At 35.0% G+C, this 18,027-nt stretch overlaps 3 long non-coding RNA genes across 7 annotated transcripts; 1 reads left to right on the top strand and 2 right to left on the bottom strand.

Moving 5' to 3' along the window:
- The first annotated feature begins 905 nt into the window (after nt 1–905).
- Nucleotides 906–4,177, top strand: LOC113701552 (uncharacterized). Its single transcript, XR_003451012.2, has 2 exons — nt 906–1,118; nt 3,899–4,177. It is a non-coding gene; the product is annotated as an uncharacterized lncRNA (long non-coding RNA).
- Nucleotides 4,178–11,548: 7,371 nt separating this feature from the next.
- On the bottom strand, nt 11,549–15,556 carry LOC113702060 (uncharacterized). Of its 4 annotated transcripts, XR_011817194.1 has the most exons (6): nt 15,283–15,556; nt 14,835–14,999; nt 14,539–14,577; nt 13,848–13,956; nt 12,982–13,032; nt 11,549–11,975 (listed from the first exon to the last, which is right to left on the bottom strand). It is a non-coding gene; the product is annotated as an uncharacterized lncRNA (long non-coding RNA). The 4 variants fall into 4 exon arrangements; XR_011817195.1 differs by lacking the exon at nt 11,549–11,975 and having other exon boundaries at nt 12,749–13,032; nt 13,848–13,969; XR_003451230.2 differs by lacking the exon at nt 11,549–11,975 and having other exon boundaries at nt 12,771–13,032.
- Nucleotides 15,557–15,893: 337 nt separating this feature from the next.
- On the bottom strand, nt 15,894–18,027 carry LOC140009206 (uncharacterized). 2 transcript variants are annotated; one of them, XR_011816563.1, is made up of 6 exons: nt 17,739–18,027; nt 17,254–17,329; nt 16,784–16,815; nt 16,668–16,696; nt 16,056–16,113; nt 15,894–15,960 (listed from the first exon to the last, which is right to left on the bottom strand). It is a non-coding gene; the product is annotated as an uncharacterized lncRNA (long non-coding RNA). The 2 variants fall into 2 exon arrangements; XR_011816562.1 differs by having other exon boundaries at nt 17,824–18,027.

The raw sequence follows: 18,027 nt of genomic DNA, 5'->3' as shown, positions 1-18,027 counted from the left end.
ATAGAATATTACTGGAATATTTAAATGATTATTCACTCATTTTCTCCGAATTATTTATTTCGACCATTTTAAATCCATTTATATGGAACGATGCCTCTTTATATTTTTAAAGCGTTTTGTATGAAAATTCGCTTTTCGAAAAATTGTTTAGTCCGGAACGACAGATGCACGTTTTTCTAGGCTATACTTGAATCGGGAGTGTATTAATATTGGAGAATTAAGAACGATCAATAATAGATTAAGAAAGGTTAATTGAGGAATTAATACTCAATTCACGTGAGGACTCGTAAAAGTATTATTTTTAAACCCCTAATTTTGGCTCAATTAATTATCTATTTGGATTTTTGCCCCGAATATTATTTTCTAGCCTTATTAGACCTAAGTACATGGTTTTATAGCTTCGTTATATTTTTAAAGTATCTCGTTTCAAAAATTATTTTCTTAGAAGCTTGTTTAGTGAAAAAGTGAAAACGTGTCTGAAAACTTTAGCCAATTGGGAGTACAATAAGCTCGAAAAATTGGAGACATGTACAATAGTCTTAAAATAGGTAAATTTAGGTTTAAGTACTCAAGTGATAGTTAGTGGTACGATCGTTATAAGAATTTCTCGAAGGTTTCATTTTTATCGCGCCTAAATTGGATATACGTGTTTTCACGTGCGCGCTTAATTGAGGGACCTTGGACCATTATTTTGGGACAATTATGAATGAATAATATTTATATGAATATAGGTGCCCTAGAGGTTTAGTGCACTAGTGCAATAAACTTAAGAGAAATCGGACACAAAATGCGCGCGTAGGCGCACTAGTTGCAATTGATTTTTACGTACTTAAAATTAGACGATCAGCGTTCCTGGTACGCAATAGAATCAGCAAAACATACCATTTCTTCAAGCTCCATGGACGGCTAGCAGTCAGCAAGGGAGCAACCGAAAACTTTCAACATTTCCTCTACAAAAACTCACTCAAATCACCACCAAACCTTCATAGATTCACACCAAACTTCACATACACTTAGCTCTACACTTGGACAACACTTTGAGCTTCAAAAGGGAGGAGCTTTCACGGTTTCTTGGAGCTACAAGGAGGGCCGAAATTTTGGTCTTAAGCACCAAGGAGGTATATAGTGATCTAACACTCTAAACTTAGTTTATAAGAGTAGGATTACACTTATGAGCTTGAATTTGCATATGGGTTGTTGTTGTTGTTGAAAAAATGGAAGGTGGGCTCTATGAACTTCCACCTCTGTCTTGATGGCTGATATGGTGATTGATGCTGTTTATAGTAGTAGATTAGTGGTTAAAATGATAGATTTATGGAGTATTATTGTTGGAAACTCAAAAGTTGAGGCCATGACAAAAATTTCCGAAACTGCCCCTGTTTTGTTCGGCCATGATAAGGCCAATTTTTGATGATCTAATGGCTTGAACCTGATGTTTATATGTTGTAGTTGATGTGTAAAAATTTTCATTGGAAAACATTAATGTTTGGTTGGGCAAATGAATTTATTTGTGAACTAGTCAAGCTAGAAAACTGTTTTCGGATAACCCTGTCCAGCGGTAGCATTTCGACCATAACTTTGTCCTCCGACGTCGAAATCAAGTACCGTTGGTGGCATTTAAAACTAGACATCCATACCTTTCCAACGGTATAAAATGAACCTTCTGATTCCATGTGTAGGAGCCGAACCATTCGTTTTAAGATAGCTGTCCTGTTTCTCCATTCTGTTGGAATGATTTGTAGAGGCAGCAACTTGAGGCTCAATTTTGAGCTGGTTGTTCGCCAAATTTCAAAACGTTTTCTTCTGATAATTTTTAGCCCTATGAATGTATTTTCCAACGCTATAAACAATGCTCAATTCCGAGTTAATTCGACTGATTTGTGATCAAAACAAGAACACTGCTCTGTTTTGGAAAAACTTAGTTTTGGACAGATTTGAGATGAGACTTGTTGTGGTCTTACTAAATGAAATTCTTGGTGTTAAACACCTACCAAATGTACCATGAATGTCCCTTAGACTTTCCTTTCACATATGAATCATGATTGGAGGATTTTCTTAGCCAGACGATTGGATTTGGAAAGAAAAGGATTAAAGGCAGATTGCCTTAAGAATTTTTCCAAACTTCAGTTGGTTCGTTGACTGCCTCCCCGAAGGTATTTTTCTGTGAAACTTGATAGAGAGATACCCTTCATATAAGAGTAAAATACTGCCAATTTTGGTACCAATCCAAATTCGTTTCGATACCTAACTAAACTTCCAATGTTGGAAGTTCAAATCTGGAAATTCTTCTCCAGTCTTGAATTTTTCCCAACTTTGAGCTACCATATCTTGGTGCTCGAAACTCCGATTCTCGATCCGCTTGTTCTGTCCTAAACCTTACTTGCACCTCTAATTGATCTATAAATTTCAAGGGCTGGTTTGCAACGAGTGAATTCTACCGAATTTCCAAAATTAGCAAAAAACCAACCCCGGCTCAATTCTGGGTGATCAGGAATAGCAACTTTAAGCTCATTTTTTAATACCTTCCATTTAGATTCATGGAACAGTGTCTTCTAAGAATTTTTAGTACTTTGGAAGACAATTCCAACGGTATCAAATTTATCAAGTTTCGACTAGTAGAAAAGAAGTTATGATTTTTCAAAAATTTGACCAAAAATCAAAAATTCTGGAATTTCAAAGGAAATCCGCGCGGGAACTATTCTACCAGAATCCGGCCTTGAATCCGGCCAGAAACTGGCCGGATTATCGGCCGGATTGGTGGTGAGATTTGAAAAAAAAGGGAGGTTAGCCACTGCCTCCAATCCGGCCATAAATCCGACCGGATATCCGGCCAGGTTCCGGCCGGATTGTGACGTGGCCAGCCCACTTCCGATTTTTATCGTTCGTTTTGCAATCGTCTCGCTCGTACTCGTTTCCAACCAATGATTCTATGGATAATAATCCGATTTTACTCGAGTCTTGCACCTTTCTGCGAATCCAACTTCAAAGACAAACCCAAACGAAATTTCCAAAATATTTCCGAACCCTACTCGTGTTCAATCTTTCTCGCCACTTGGGGACTTATAGAAATTGTCTACTATTCGATGTTCAGGCACGCACGAGGACCTCCAAGAGGACCCTACCGTGGAAGTTTGAACTCTCAATCCAACCTACTTGCTTGCATATCTCGGTGAGTATCAAGTGTTTGACTACTTGAACTCTATGGACTTGATTACATGCTTAGCCTACTTGGTTTTGAAAATGGAGTCGAGTGTGTACTTTATCGCACTCGTTCTCATTTGAAACAAATGACTCATGCTTAACATGATTTGCCTGATTTACATGACGTGGAGTACATGCTTAAACCTGTCAAATGCTTGAATACATGACATGGTATGCTATGATTGCATACGTCGTTGGAGTGAATCTCCTCGACACTTACATGATACATGGGGGACGCCCAAACTCATAGGCCGACCTTGGAACTCGAACCGGCATGGGTTTGGTCGGGAACCTCGGTGAGTCATGAGATTCATATGATAAGCTTGATCTATTTGAGAGATCTTGCTTGGCATACTCGTAGAGTATAGCCTTCTAAATGTCGTGCGGGCCCGAAGCGGTGTGGGGTGGACGGATGAGAAGTAAGTGGTGAACTACAGATATGAAATATCAACCCGGTTGACGGAGAGTCATCGCGGGGAGATATACGAATGACATCGGCAAAATGTGGAACTTAGCTCCTGAGAGCTACCATATCCTTGAATTGTTTTTTTTTGTTACATTTTGTTGGCATTATTAATTACTTTCAATTTATTACTTGAATTGCCACTTGGGCTTGTTACCTGAGCTATGTGCCTGCATGTGTGTTCTTGGCCTCACGAGCGTTTTGCTCACCCTGTAGATTTGTTTTCCTTAACAGGACTGGAATGGAGTAAACGCGGAGAAATCTCCTTTTGGATATATTTTGTTTTAGGGTTTCAAGTGTATTTTGGCTTGATCCCTTTATGATTGTACTTTTGGAAGTTTAATGTATCATTCGGATATATGTGATGTATATTTTGGAATTTAAGTTGTATTATGAACACCCGACGTGCGGGTTGGATAATGGATGGATAGTGTTAAGCATGAACGCTTCCGCACTATATGTATTTGTACTAATTTGATTGTGGTATCTAGTATCGCTTTAAGTTTGAACGTTTATTGCTTGAGTCCTAGCGAGAGTTATGCAGGCGTCCCGCGGATACCCTTTGGTTCGCCTTAAGGAGAAGTGGGGGCGTCACAATTAGTCATATCACATCTATATCTATATCTATATTTATGTTAAACAGAAAGTTTGTTTTCAAGATCGAGTTTAATTGGTAAAGACATTGGTTAAATATTTGTGAGATTATTGGTTCAACTTTCAAGCTGCCATTTTTCCCCTTTTCTTCTTAGGAGGCTTTGAGTCTTCATTGAACCTAAATCACAAAATGAAAAAAGAAGAAAAGGAACAAATAGCAAGTTTATTTTGGACTTTTAGTGATCTAGATTCTTTTCAGCAATACCCTGAACATAGTATATTAAGGCTGTTTTATGACTCCGAATTTGAATATTATTGTAACATTATTGATGGTATTGGTGTAATATGGAATTTGAGGCATTATTTTAGGAAGAGAGTTCGGAATATAATATAATTAGATTTGGAGTCAAGTTACATTGATGTCAATTTCTAAACAAGAAACACAAAAAATAAATTCCACAAATAGAATGATTTTGAATGAATTTATGACAATATTACTTTTTAAGCACGGTATAGTGTAGGGCGTGTGATTCTAAACAGCTCTGGTGTTGTAACTCTTGAAATAAATGAGCTAATCAAAACCACAAATGTGGTCCGAACATATTGTGGAAACCTTAGAGGTTAATACTTGATTTCAAAAATGTGGATTTCAAAAAGTAGGCTTCAACTACCAATAATATACTTTGACAAGCACATACGCATCATGATTGCGAAACCAAATATCGTATGCAATCTTCAATAGAAGAAAACTGGGATAACAAAACCATATTCTTATAGAGTTGCGTTTATCATTTTGATTTCATGGAACATGGTTTCCCTTATTCCGATCACAAATTTCCTGTGTCGAATGGTTATTTGTGGAGCAACGTATTAGTCATATCACATCTATATCCATATCCATATTTATGTTAAACAGCAATTAGTCATATCACATCTATATCTATATCTATATTTATGTTAAACAGAAAGTTTGTTTTCAAGATCGAGTTTAATTGGTAAAGACATTGGTTAAATATTTGTGAGATTATTGGTTCAACTTTCAAGCTGCCATTTTTCCCCTTTTCTTCTTATGAGGCTTTGAGTCTTCATTGAACCTAAATCAGAAAATGAAAAAAGAAGAAAAGGAACAAATAGCAAGTTTATTTTGGACTTTTAGTGATTTAGATTCTTTTCAGCAATACCCTGAACATAGTATATTAAGGTTGTTTTATGACTCCGAATTTGAATATTATTGTAACATTATTGATGGTATTGGTGTAATATGGAATTTGAGGCATTATTTTAGGAAGAGAGTTCGGAATATAATATAATTAGATTTGGAGTCAAGTTACATTGATGTCAATTTCTAAACAAGAAACACAAAATATTACTTTTTAAGCACTGTATAGTGCAGGGCGTGTGATTCTTGGAGCTACTAGTTGCCAATTGCATTAATGGATTTGGCTACCACCTAGTTGCTATAATTGACAATGAAAAGTTTTAACTCCTTAAAATGCATAGAAACATTTTTCTTCCTTTTGATGACTTAAATAATTGACAGCATTTATAGTCCAATTATGCAACTTATTTCCATCATCCGATATATAATTGCCTTGGCTTGGAACCTATGACACCCAGAATTATGCAAAATCTGGTCTTGTCCTTCATGCCTATCAACCCAACCCTTGGTAGTTTTGACAGAAAGAGGAATTTACTTAGTACATGCAAGAAACGTATTAATATTATGGCTTGAGCAACACACGCTCAGCAAAGCAGCTTTTACTTCCTCCATTGGATCATACAAATAATACACACATATATTTCTTTCAAAATGACTTTTGCCCACCATCCTTTTGCAGTAGTTTCATTTCATGAGTATAAAACCTTCTGTACGCATAAGTATACTTTTAGATTATAATGACCTTGAACATATCATATGCATGAACATATGTATATGTATATGTATATATATATATATATAACATATGATTTAAGATGAACGTTCCCATAATTATATCCATGATCATGTAATCATACAAGAAAACTTATAACATGTCAAAAGTTCATAAACTAGAACATGCCTCATTGGCTTTGAATATTTAGGCTAGCGACTAACCCAATCTAAACTTTCACTTGATTTACATAAGGGATAATTGCAGAAACCTCCCCTGAGGTTTTTGATAGTTGCACTCACCCTCCCTGATGTGGCAGCCCCACTTTCCCCTAGGGCGAACCAAAGGGTTTAGCGGACTGCCTGCCCAACTCTCGCCAGGGCTACGAAGCTAATCACACTCAAGATACCCATTCTAAATGAAATTTCAGCGCTCGAATGCTTCAACGGTCGCGAAAACGAAAAAAAAAATGAAAACGAGCTGCGGATGAACAGTGACTGCCACATCACTATCCGGCCGGAATTTGGCCGGATTCAGTGAACAATAACCTCTAAAATTTCTTTTTTTTTTCCTCACGTCCAACTTTCGTACACAACCAAACCACAACCGATACATGTACACTTTATCCAACACTTATGAAAATACATTACTAAAGAAAATAGTTCACATATATAAGAGAAAACACTTTTATAACTCCACGTTCATAAACTTTATAAATCAAAAGGGGAAAACTTGGAATCAAAATACATTTAGGGTTTTCAACTTCCGAGGAGCTATACAAAAGAACAAATGAATGTCTAACTAGCTCTACTCGCTTCTCAAAACATGGTTCCAAAAGTTGTTCTTGTAAGGAAAACAAATAATGGGAACGGGGTGAGTTAAAAGCTCAGTGAGGTACCAAAAGTGTAAATAGTCATAAATCATAAGATTTCTCTTTTAAGGCACATATATACGTCAAATAAAGGAAATGAATGAACACCACGAATCAAAGGATACAGGCGGCTCTTGGGAGCCGAATCCCCATTGCAGTACTTGATCCAACTACGTTGACCCTCCGTCAACTTTCAAATAAAGAAACCAGTCCAGTAGAACACCACTTTAACGCCAAATCCTGTCCACCAATCATACCCCCTCACCGGGCCCGAACGCCAAACAAGAACATGAATGGTAACACTCGAGTATACCGGAAATCTAGAGTCTCCAATACCCTAAAATTTCCCAGGAACCGGCACCCATGGATTGTCAATTTTCCTTGACCAAGCCCTTGCTGGCTCAATTCATTTGACTCCCCATGAGGTTGAGCTCAAATTTATCAAGAAGGTCATTGGATACACTTCCAAACGACATCACAGTAGGCACAGGTAACAGGTTCAAGTATACAGAGGTAACAAGTCACACAAGCTAGAGAACGAGTATGATAAAATACACCCTCGTCTCGTACAAGATAAGTAGACATTCAAGTAACAAGGTACAAGTACAGATAACCAGTTTAACAATAATTCAGGGGAGTAGTACACTCATCAGTTCAAGTACAGATACTTCAAAAGTTTTCACCCAAAGTAGGACTTTAATCACCGAGAAACCCTAGAATAACCAAGGGAAAGCAATTATAGTTCCCACAGTCACGAACCCAGTAAACGGAATGCATAAATGAGGCTCGACTACAAGTCGTATACCTCTCCGAGTTAACTACTAGTACAAGGAGATAAAGCGCCTTTTTAGAGAAAAAAGTAATGGGTGGTCCTAAGAAAAACAGGATTTTCCAGGTTTGCGTACCTCCATTTGAAAAATCATATCTCATGATTCCTAAGTCCAAAATTGATAAAATTTATATCATCGGAAAGTAGACTCAAAGAGGTACAATTTCTCAGAAGACACATTTATAAGATTCAGATCACAAGCCAGTCAAATTCAAGCCTCAAATTGTTGTTTTATCCAGTAAAAGACAGAACAGGTATACAATTTCAGTTAACTTTGAAAAATCACCATAAATCACCCAGACCAAACCAGAGTCTGAAATTTACACGGTTAATAGCACTATGAATCTAGTTTAAAACACAATAAACGGAACTCAATTCCGATATTCTTATAACAAGATATAGTAAATTTCCCAAAACTGCTCAAGGGGCCCTGCGAAAATTTCAGCAACACTTTCGTCTAACGTCCTCAATTCGAAGGATATGTTTTAGATAAATTGTTTAAGCAAAATGTGATGCAAAACCTTCGACTTTCGATAGGTGAAGTCATGGAAGATGCATGCGTGCAATTATTGGGGAACATGCATTAGGTCAGTGCTGTACAAATTATTTCCAATCAAACTATTGTATAAAAATCCAAAGAGTATGCAGTTGGGATTCTTAATAATAAATAGGAAAGTAGTACATGTTTAAAATTAGGGTTAATCACCAAAATTCAGGGAGGTGGTTAGACCGAAATGAAACACATCGTACTTTGAAATGAAACACATCGTACTTATTACATAACTAGAATTTTGTCTGTGTCTTAGCTCGGTCTTTTTTTTATATATTTATTGTGAATTTATACAAATATGAATAATTTAAATACAAAAATTAACCAGAATCCTACATATTCATTCATATTAACTTTAAAAATTAATGTATTCTAAATGTTCAATTATTTACTAATTTTTAAAAATTTGTTTACATACTTTCATCGTAATATAATAGTATACATCAAACAATGTACCCCATATTAAAACTTCGTGGATATTCTTTATGAGTAAATCTTTCCTACACTGACGGTGTATACACTATCAGCGTTGGATTCATGACATATGTGCAAAAGTTGAATTTCAAATTCAAATTTTGCATAGTTGTCATTCATCCAACGCTGATAGTGTATACACTGTCAGTGTAGGAAAGATTAATCCATTCTTTATTTTATAAATATTTTTTAGATAATAAAATTTTGTATTTTATAAGGTAATAACAGTAAGGAAAAGATGATAAATGATTTGAATACTAATCAATGATATGGTGGTGAAAGATAGTACGTAAATTTTCAATAATTGTGATTTGCAAAAGATTTTACTATAGTTCTATGTAATAATTTGATAAAAGCAGAAATTATTAAGATAAGATTAGTTGTTTTTTAAAGTTATTTTAAAATTAGAGATAATTTTTAAACATATAATACAATCCAAATAGGATTCAATATAGGTAAAATTCAAGTGACCTATAACTCATTAATTTTCTTAATTAAGTACGCCACATAGGAGTGAGAAACAATTCTAATTAAAATAACTACTCATATATATATGTATATATATCCAATTCTCTTCTTTATCTATCACAGACACCTTTTTCGTAGCCAAAAAATTAACCAATAATGTCATTTTAGGAGTATCTTTTATCAACCAACTAGTTCCTTACATAACCACCACTGAGGGTATAATACCCCCAACTTCTTGATCCTAATGCCCTCCTACCTTTTTCTAAAAAATTAAAGATAGACTAACTAATTCTATTTTGCAGAAACATGGCAGATGGAGGAAACTCATCATCATACCATCCAGGAAAGAAACAAACAAGCAGCTGTTTATTTGATAGACGCTATAATTGGGAGCAAACCTCTGATGGAGAACTAAACAACAATCAAACTATCAAGTTGTTGGCTTGTTGCCAAACTTTCTAAAGCAGCCACTATGTTTGCAAACCTACATTTTAGGATGGCAACCGGATGCTTTTCAAAGCCTGCTCTGCTGTCATATAACTCCCTCCCCCTGCCTCACTCCACCCTGCTTCCCTTGTGGGTGCCCATAAGGGAACCTTTTTATATGTTTTTTTAACATCATTATTATTAGAAAAGACTAATATTACCATCACTATTACTATTAATAGTGCTATTAGTTGTATTTTGACCAGTGCTATGCACAGGAATCTAATATAAAATAATAATAATAATAGAATCTGCACTTATTGCAAAATTTTCTACAATTTTCAATTTGACCCCAATTCGAAACACACTCTCTAATTTGTGTTCTACAACGAAATGTTCAACAAGTCAACACTTTACGCACATGGAAAGTGACTTAAACATGAACCTCAACACCTCAAAACAAATCAAAAACATGTAGAATGCAAATTGAGGGTTGAGGTTCTTGGATCAAATAGTCCCCTTGACACTTCCAATGCATATGATGGTGTTCAAATGGTTCAAAATAGCGCAAATAGATCATGAGCATACTTAATCACTTAAATGCACTTCAACTACATGCAAATGACTAACTTAACCTCATATCATAAAATTAAACATTGTAAACTCAAAAATAAAGGGTAAGCTCCCCTTTTTCACTTCAGTCTCCACTTCTTATAAGCCCTTTTGCACTTGAAATAATTTGCATGACTTCTTGTCATTGCTACCTACAAAACACACAAAAATACTAATCAAATAACTAAAACCTAGTAAAGAAACTAGAAATCGTTGGGTTGCCTCCCAACAAGCGATTCTTTATAGTTATTAGCTTGACTATTGACAGGTTGTCGAGCCTGTGCAATAATAATAATAATAACCTAAATATCACTAAAAGCAATCAATAATTAATCCTAGGTACTGGAGCAGGGACTCTAGGTGTGCAATGGGTTACTTGATTCACCCTATTCCCGAAGAGTTTGCTTAATCCGATATACCAGAATTAATTAGTTGACAAACTTACTAAATAGTAGACAGTGGTAAGGTGGGTCGTCTCCTCAGGGACTGGGGATATTTGTCTCTTTGAGATTCTAATTGGTAAAGGGGGATTTTATCGGAATAAAACTAAAAATAATTAAGCAATTCAACTAAAAATAAATAATTAACTAGCACGAATGTAGACAGGAATTAAATCAAGAGTAGATAAATTCTAGCCAAGGATACAACTATTCAGACACAGTCTACTTACCCGATCATTGATGCAAGAGAGGTTCACTTAATTTATTAATAGGCTAGTTATAGTTGCCGACGAACTCTAACGACCAATTTTTCCTTAATTTATTGATAACCAAGGTACGACCATTGATTACCCCTAACCAGAAAATACTCCTAGGTACGACCGTAGGAATTAATTTTCCAATTCCATTAATAACTAGAAAAGCCTAACCCCAATCAATAACACGCTACGAGGGTTATTTAAATTAGATTGCACGTTCCCTTAGTGGGTAAACACGCCAGTTACCACTAATATCAATCAATCAAACAATTACAGATTTAATTGACTAATTTGGCAGGAGATTAATAAGTCACATTGAACATCGGACCCTTGATATCCAATTAACAAAATAATTCCATAGAAATTCAAATAGACAACGTGCAAATACTAACAAATTAAGAAACGCGTGAAAACTAATTAGATCTCACAGATATTTGGGACTGCGCCGTCGAATTGATCCTTGACTAGGTGAAAGGCTTAGCCACGCCACATAAATAAATCTCTATGCAATTTAATTGAAGTCAAGGCCATCATGTTTTCGTTAAAAAGCAAGAAATAAAAGTTGTCTTCCAATCGGGAATTACATCGAACAGAAGGCACGCATGCCAAGTAGAAGAAAAGAAACTAAATCTATTGCTCAGGACCCTCTGTACGTTCTTTCTTCTTAAAACAATGACTAGTGCCTCTTATCTCCATGGTCCTCGCACGAATTGAGAGTCCAATTCCCAAAAGTAAGCTCCGCCGAATTTTGCTCTCTTCGTTTCCTCTTGCTCCTCAAAGACTTCAACTCCTAATCAGCAACCAAAATGGAGTTTTTGTAGCACCATGTGGGCCCAACTTGTATATCCGCTGGAGGCTCTAGCATGTGGAGGATTTTTCTCAATAAAATCCCCTTTTTAGCATTTGTCAGTTCCACTTCCTGTAGATAGGTCCAAATACCAAAAATAAGTATATGTTAACAATTAAAAATATATTTGGCAAGGACAAAGGGGGAAAATAGCAATAAAATTAATAACAATTAACACCCTATCAACTATTTTACCTCACTTTTCAAGGAGGCTTTGTTAACGAATCATCTACCATTATAGGTCATGGTGGATCATTAGAAGGTGGCTTAACAACAAAAGCCATGTGTTCTAATGATATGAGATATGGAAGTGGCTTACCTATCTCAAGTGTTTCATAGATATTACCTTAAACGTACATCACTTAAGTACTCACCAAAGGAACATCCGCATGGCTGTCTTGGGCAATAATACCTTTAAAACCTATATTCACAATACATTCCTTAAGAGGGGTTAAAAATGAGTTGTTAAGGCTCACTTCTTGAGGTTCAAGGTTAGCTCCGAAGGTATTATCATCTGAAATGGACATTTTCTCATTGAAACGAAATTGAGATTCATCATTTTCATCAAAATGCAATCCACTTTCACTTGCAACATGGTCACCATTCATGCTAGAGTCATAGTGCATATCATTAGACTAGGAGGGAAACACCGCGCGATGCGCGGTGTAATTTTCAATTTTGCCAAAAAATGTTCAATTATTCAAATTGGGATATTCAATATAAAGAGTTACATGAAGGTGCACCCAAATCTTTGTGATTATTTTTTGTAATTTTATTAAGCAATGAAGAGAGCCACAATTTCAGTCTGGTTGCTAAATGACAGTCATTTTTGTTATGCTGACTAATTGGACAACAATGGCAAAGTCATTAGTTTGAAAATAATATATCACTGTGTAATGCTGCCTTATATTTTTTATGTACACTAAAATCTGTGACTTTCTAATTCAAAAAAAAAAAAAAAAGAGCAGTGTAGTATTGCAGCAAGGCTTGGCCTTATTTTTATACTCTGATACAACCAATCCACTATTTTCGTAATTGCATCAAATTAACCCAAAGACCGCAAAGAAGGACCCGTTACTTTGTAGTACAATAACCAAAATGGCTTCATTAGCTTGTAACTTCAAGAAATCTACAGAAAGGAAAAGAAATTGTGTTACATATCAACCATAGTGAAATAAACTGCATTTGACCAAAATGGAGGAGCATTACTAATGCAGGTGTATCTTCTCACTACATCACATAGGGGATGGTCAACTACTTAACACACACAAAACAAGAAACAAGGAAGTTTCACAAGCCTCAATGCAATTCTGCCCTTGATCATTTGATGCATGTCAACAGCTAGAATCCCGTAAAAGGAAAGACAAGTACATGAGATAATGTAAAAGGCTACATTTATGAAACTTACGACCAGTAGACTGCATTCCGGAGGTTCTCATTACATATCAAAGCTGTCCCAGCACAAAAAGGAATATAAGAAAAAGAAGAAAAAAGAAATGCACAATGTAGTATTGCATCAAGCCTTTTCCTTGTTATTAGAATCATACACTTCAAAATAACCCAAATACCAAAAAACGCATTACTTTGTAGTACAATAACTAAAATGGTTTTCATTAGCCTGTAACTTCAAGAAATCCAATGAAAAGAAACTGTGCTTACATATCAACCTTAGTGGGATAAATTGCATTTGACCAAAAAAGGAGGAGGATTATTAATATAGGCCATAATTCTTATCCTCTCAGTACATCAGTAGCAAAAGGGATGGTCAAACTCTTGGCACAAAATAACTCATCCAGTTACACAAGATTTTAAACCAAACAAAAATATTATGATAACACCATCCACGTGAGATATAATGCATCAAGAGCTGATATACATATACAGCAGGTAATGCAAAGATCAAATAGCTACAATCAGTGCAAAATCTAGTATCCAGGGTCATACACATCCAGGCTTTGATCTTGATAAAGATTCAAGGGTGGCCGATTCTGCTTCCCACATAAATAAACACGTAGTTTTGTTAATCAAATGGCAGAAGCATTCTTGAGTGGTGCTGCAAAAATCCACTTCATACAGTTAAATATTAGTAACAATTACCATATTCTCCAAAAATATATCATAGATACACTTCCTGTATTACCCAAAAAATACACTACTTCATTTTTCAAACCAAACAAAAGAAATGGAGTAATTTTTCTACATGCATATGATTTATTGTTGAAAGCATATTTCCAAAGCCATTCCTTATTAATCCTTCGGCAAAATGTTATGAAATATATGATATTTCAATCCAAAAAAGTACAATTATAATGTTCTTGATTATTTAGAAAAGGGTATGAAAAAAATCAAACTTTTTGATTTCCTAAACCATCCAAAACATTATCATCCCTTCCTTCACTACTCTCTATAAAAAAGTTCCTAAATTACAGTAACAGCAAAAAAAACCCAAAATGAAAACAAAAAAAATTTATCTCACCAAAACATCATAAAGAGCACAATACATTACAGGGAAGTCAAATTATTCCTTCTTAAAGCAATACGAAAAAAATAAAAAAAAAACCTTAGAGATGAGAGTAAAAGCATATGAGAAAATGAATTGAGGTAAAGATAAGGGAAAGTCATGGAAAACACTTACCTTGAATCTGGAGTCGAAGTAAATATTCAACCTTTCCACCTACAACACCATAGAAAGTATAATCAAGCATTGGGAAAAAAACCCACAAAAATCACCAATGAAGATGACAATTTCTGAGGAGATGAGGAAAAGTCTAAAGGAAAAACGATCTCCACATTTTTTTTCTTTTATAATGGTGGATGATCCAACTTACTGATGATTCAAATGATGAGAGGAATAAAGATTTAGGAAGATAGTGGTGTAGAATAAGACTGGAGAGTTGAAGAGAAAATAAGGGGGAAAATTTTTTGAAATACCTACGAGAGAAAATCCCGAGGCCATCGCCACAGCTACACTCACAGAAAAGCGGGAGAACAAGTGACCTTTGTAGAATTGTACGAACAAGGAGTGAAGAATCAAGGAAAACTTACAAAATCTAATTAAGGTGCTGAAGCAGATTTCTAATATTTCACCTGCAAGATCTAAGCCCAAGAAAAAGAGAAAGCAAAACACAAACTCAGAAGCACACTTAACAAGAAAATAAAAAGTAGCAGATCTCAGGGTTTATAAATACTTCCAATTTTCGCTGCTTTTGGATGAAGATTTTACTACGGCTTTCTTTGTTTGCTCAAAGAAGGAGATGGAAGAATAGTATTTCAGAACTCTGGGTTATTAATCGAAGGATTAACAAATCTTAGCAGGAAAAATGTCTTTCTTTTTTAAATAAAGGAAACTGTAAAACTTTAGGGAAATATTGGAACTTACCAATTAAGATGATTTCAGTGTCTCATGCGTTTAGTAGCTTCATATCCAGACCAATTCTAACAAGGGAAAAAAATCAGTTAGAATCATAAAATCGAAAAAAGGAAAGAGAACAAAAGGAAAAGGGGGGAAGGGGGAAACGGGAAGGAAAAACAGAGAAGGAACAAAGAAAAGAAAAGAAAAATGGAAGGTGAGAGGAGAGGAGCTCTGGAGAGCAACGAAGCGGCAGAGATGAATGAGGGGAAAAAAAACAAGGAAGCCCTAAAACAAAATTTTTGGCACGTGAGAAACGCATGAATGACGACCATCCTCCAACCAATATAACACAGCCACATCAGCACAACAACCACCATCTTAACAAACCCATTCATGCTTTTACTATATAGGTAGATAAATATTGAAGTTCAAGAAATGAACCCAAAAGGTTAAAGATGAAATATACAAATTTATTACCAAGTAAAACTTACTCTAACAACAAAAGTGTAATCAATCTATAAAATTAATCAATGAAAAGAAACTAATGATTCGTTATTCAAAAGCCCATCAAAAGAAGATGACATTTCACACTACAAAATAGTCTATCCAGATAACCAAATAAGGAACCTGACATGCTATAGAGTTCCAATTATGGATGTGCACAATATCTGCTCAACCAAGTCACCTAGTTTAAGATATTCTCACCTATCAATTAAACAGAGACTCGATTAATTAGAACTTATACTATCATTAAAACCCAGAAAAGGAAAAACAACAATAAAAGGTGAAAAAACACCTACTTAAAGGCTATCTTCACCATTTGTTTATTCCTGGACCACAAATAAAGATTGCTTCCTCCTGTAGTGGATACCAAAAAAAAAAGAAAGAAGAAAAAAAAGGTCAGAGATAAACATCTGATGGGGAAAAATTTATCCCTGAGAAATTGCAATGGCAAAGTACCTTCAGTTGTGTAGACAATCATCTCTCTAGTCTTACTCTCAAACATATACTACTTTAGAAATATTGACTTGTCCTAAAAGATGCAGAGACAGAAATTGCATGAAGACCAGGTCCCATATTTAGTGAAAAAATAAGAAAAGAACAAAAGGATTCAACTTTTAACTGAGAAAAAAATGATTCCTGAACCAGCTTAGAGGTTTCTTTGGAAAATCTTTAAAGTTCTCTGCAAAAGTGAAAGTGAAAAGTCTTAACCTCGACCCTTTTGTTCCATATTAGTTAATGTTATTTATCATCTAACTTCTAATTTAACAAATGCACTTGATATAATTTTGGCAGATTTCATTTTGACAGGTAAAAGGATTCACTCAAAGCTAGTATTTAAAAGAAGAATATTAAAATCTGAAAAAAAAAGGCCCAAAGTACCGTGAAAAAAATAGGAGCAGGAGTTTTACCACAATTTTTTGCCATCCTCCACAAACCTCTGTCATAGAGGGAAAGAGGGAAAGGTCACAAATTGAAAAGGGAAACAAACCAGAGCAAAAAACTTGTGGGCTAAAAAGTTTCTTACCATAGAGGTTGCTCTTCCTTTTCTTCCTCACTCTGTAAAAATGCAAATTGTAATATGAGAGTATAAACGAAGAAAAAAGATGGGAAAAATCACAGATGAATGTGCACCAAGAAAAGAAATAAATAAATCAATGGTGTTTCTATAACAGGGGCTCTAGAATGCATAGGTGTTTTAGGGATTAAATGCTTCTAGAATACTTTAAGAAACCACTATAACTCATACTTTCTGTCAAACAGCACCAGAAAAAATGTTTATAGAGGAAAACATTGATGTTCATGCTTATTTTTTAGCTAAAACCTAATAAATTCATCTTCCTTTCTATAAAAATAATAGTATAATCCAATAAAATAAAAGACAAAATAAAAACTTCAAGTGATTTGAGAGTAGAGACCGAAATTAAAAGGACAAAGTTTTTATCGGCAAAAAATAAATAAACAAATAAATCAATAGATAAATAAAGCAAAACAGACCTTTAGAGGACAGAAAAGGATGGAATATATCCACAAGTACTTGCATTTGCATTCCATAAAAGTTTTCATCTTTTTCCTGCAAAGATAATACTATAAAAATTAGAAAATTGGATAAATAAAACATAAGAGACATAAAATAAAATAAAAAATCTTAAGATATAAAGATTAGAAGATCAAAGTTCTTATCGTTAAGAAAATAATTGAGTAACAGAGATATTAAACCAAGATTTATTAATTATTAAGCTAATAAAGACCATTGGAAGAACGGAGAAAAGTTGAGTAAATCTACAAGTTATTTGTAGCTCATCTCATCTAAAAAGATCAGAAACAAAAGCCAAAAAATTGAAGGTCATCTGTGGTTGTTGTTGACCTTAATTTTTAGAGACAACAATACGGAGAAAATCGCAGAGGTATGGAAGAAATGTTGGTCCGCCGGTGAGTTTGATAAGAGAAGAAAGTAAGTGATAGGGACGGAGAGTGTTTACCAAGCCCTAGTCCCAATCGTACAGAAATCAGAGGAGGAAAAAGATAAGAATTTGATGGGTAATAATCCTCGAGCCACTAACCAACCTTCAATTTATGTGATTTTCTCTGCTACTGCACGTCTTAGATTGGATCCAGTGGATAAAGAACAAACACATGTAGAAAAGAGAGTTCGTGTAAATGAAAAATCGGAGGGGTAAACCAAGGGACTAAAACCCAATCAGACGAGAGAGAGAGAGAGAGAGGAGAACAGCGATGAACAAGGGAGAAAGAGTACCCTTCTAAATTGTG

This window comes from Coffea arabica, chromosome 6e, assembly GCF_036785885.1.
Source record: "Coffea arabica cultivar ET-39 chromosome 6e, Coffea Arabica ET-39 HiFi, whole genome shotgun sequence".
In the NCBI taxonomy this organism is placed as follows: domain Eukaryota; kingdom Viridiplantae; phylum Streptophyta; class Magnoliopsida; order Gentianales; family Rubiaceae; genus Coffea; species Coffea arabica.
Note: the sequence above shows the minus strand (reverse complement) of the source record. Positions and strands in the feature narration are given on the sequence as shown.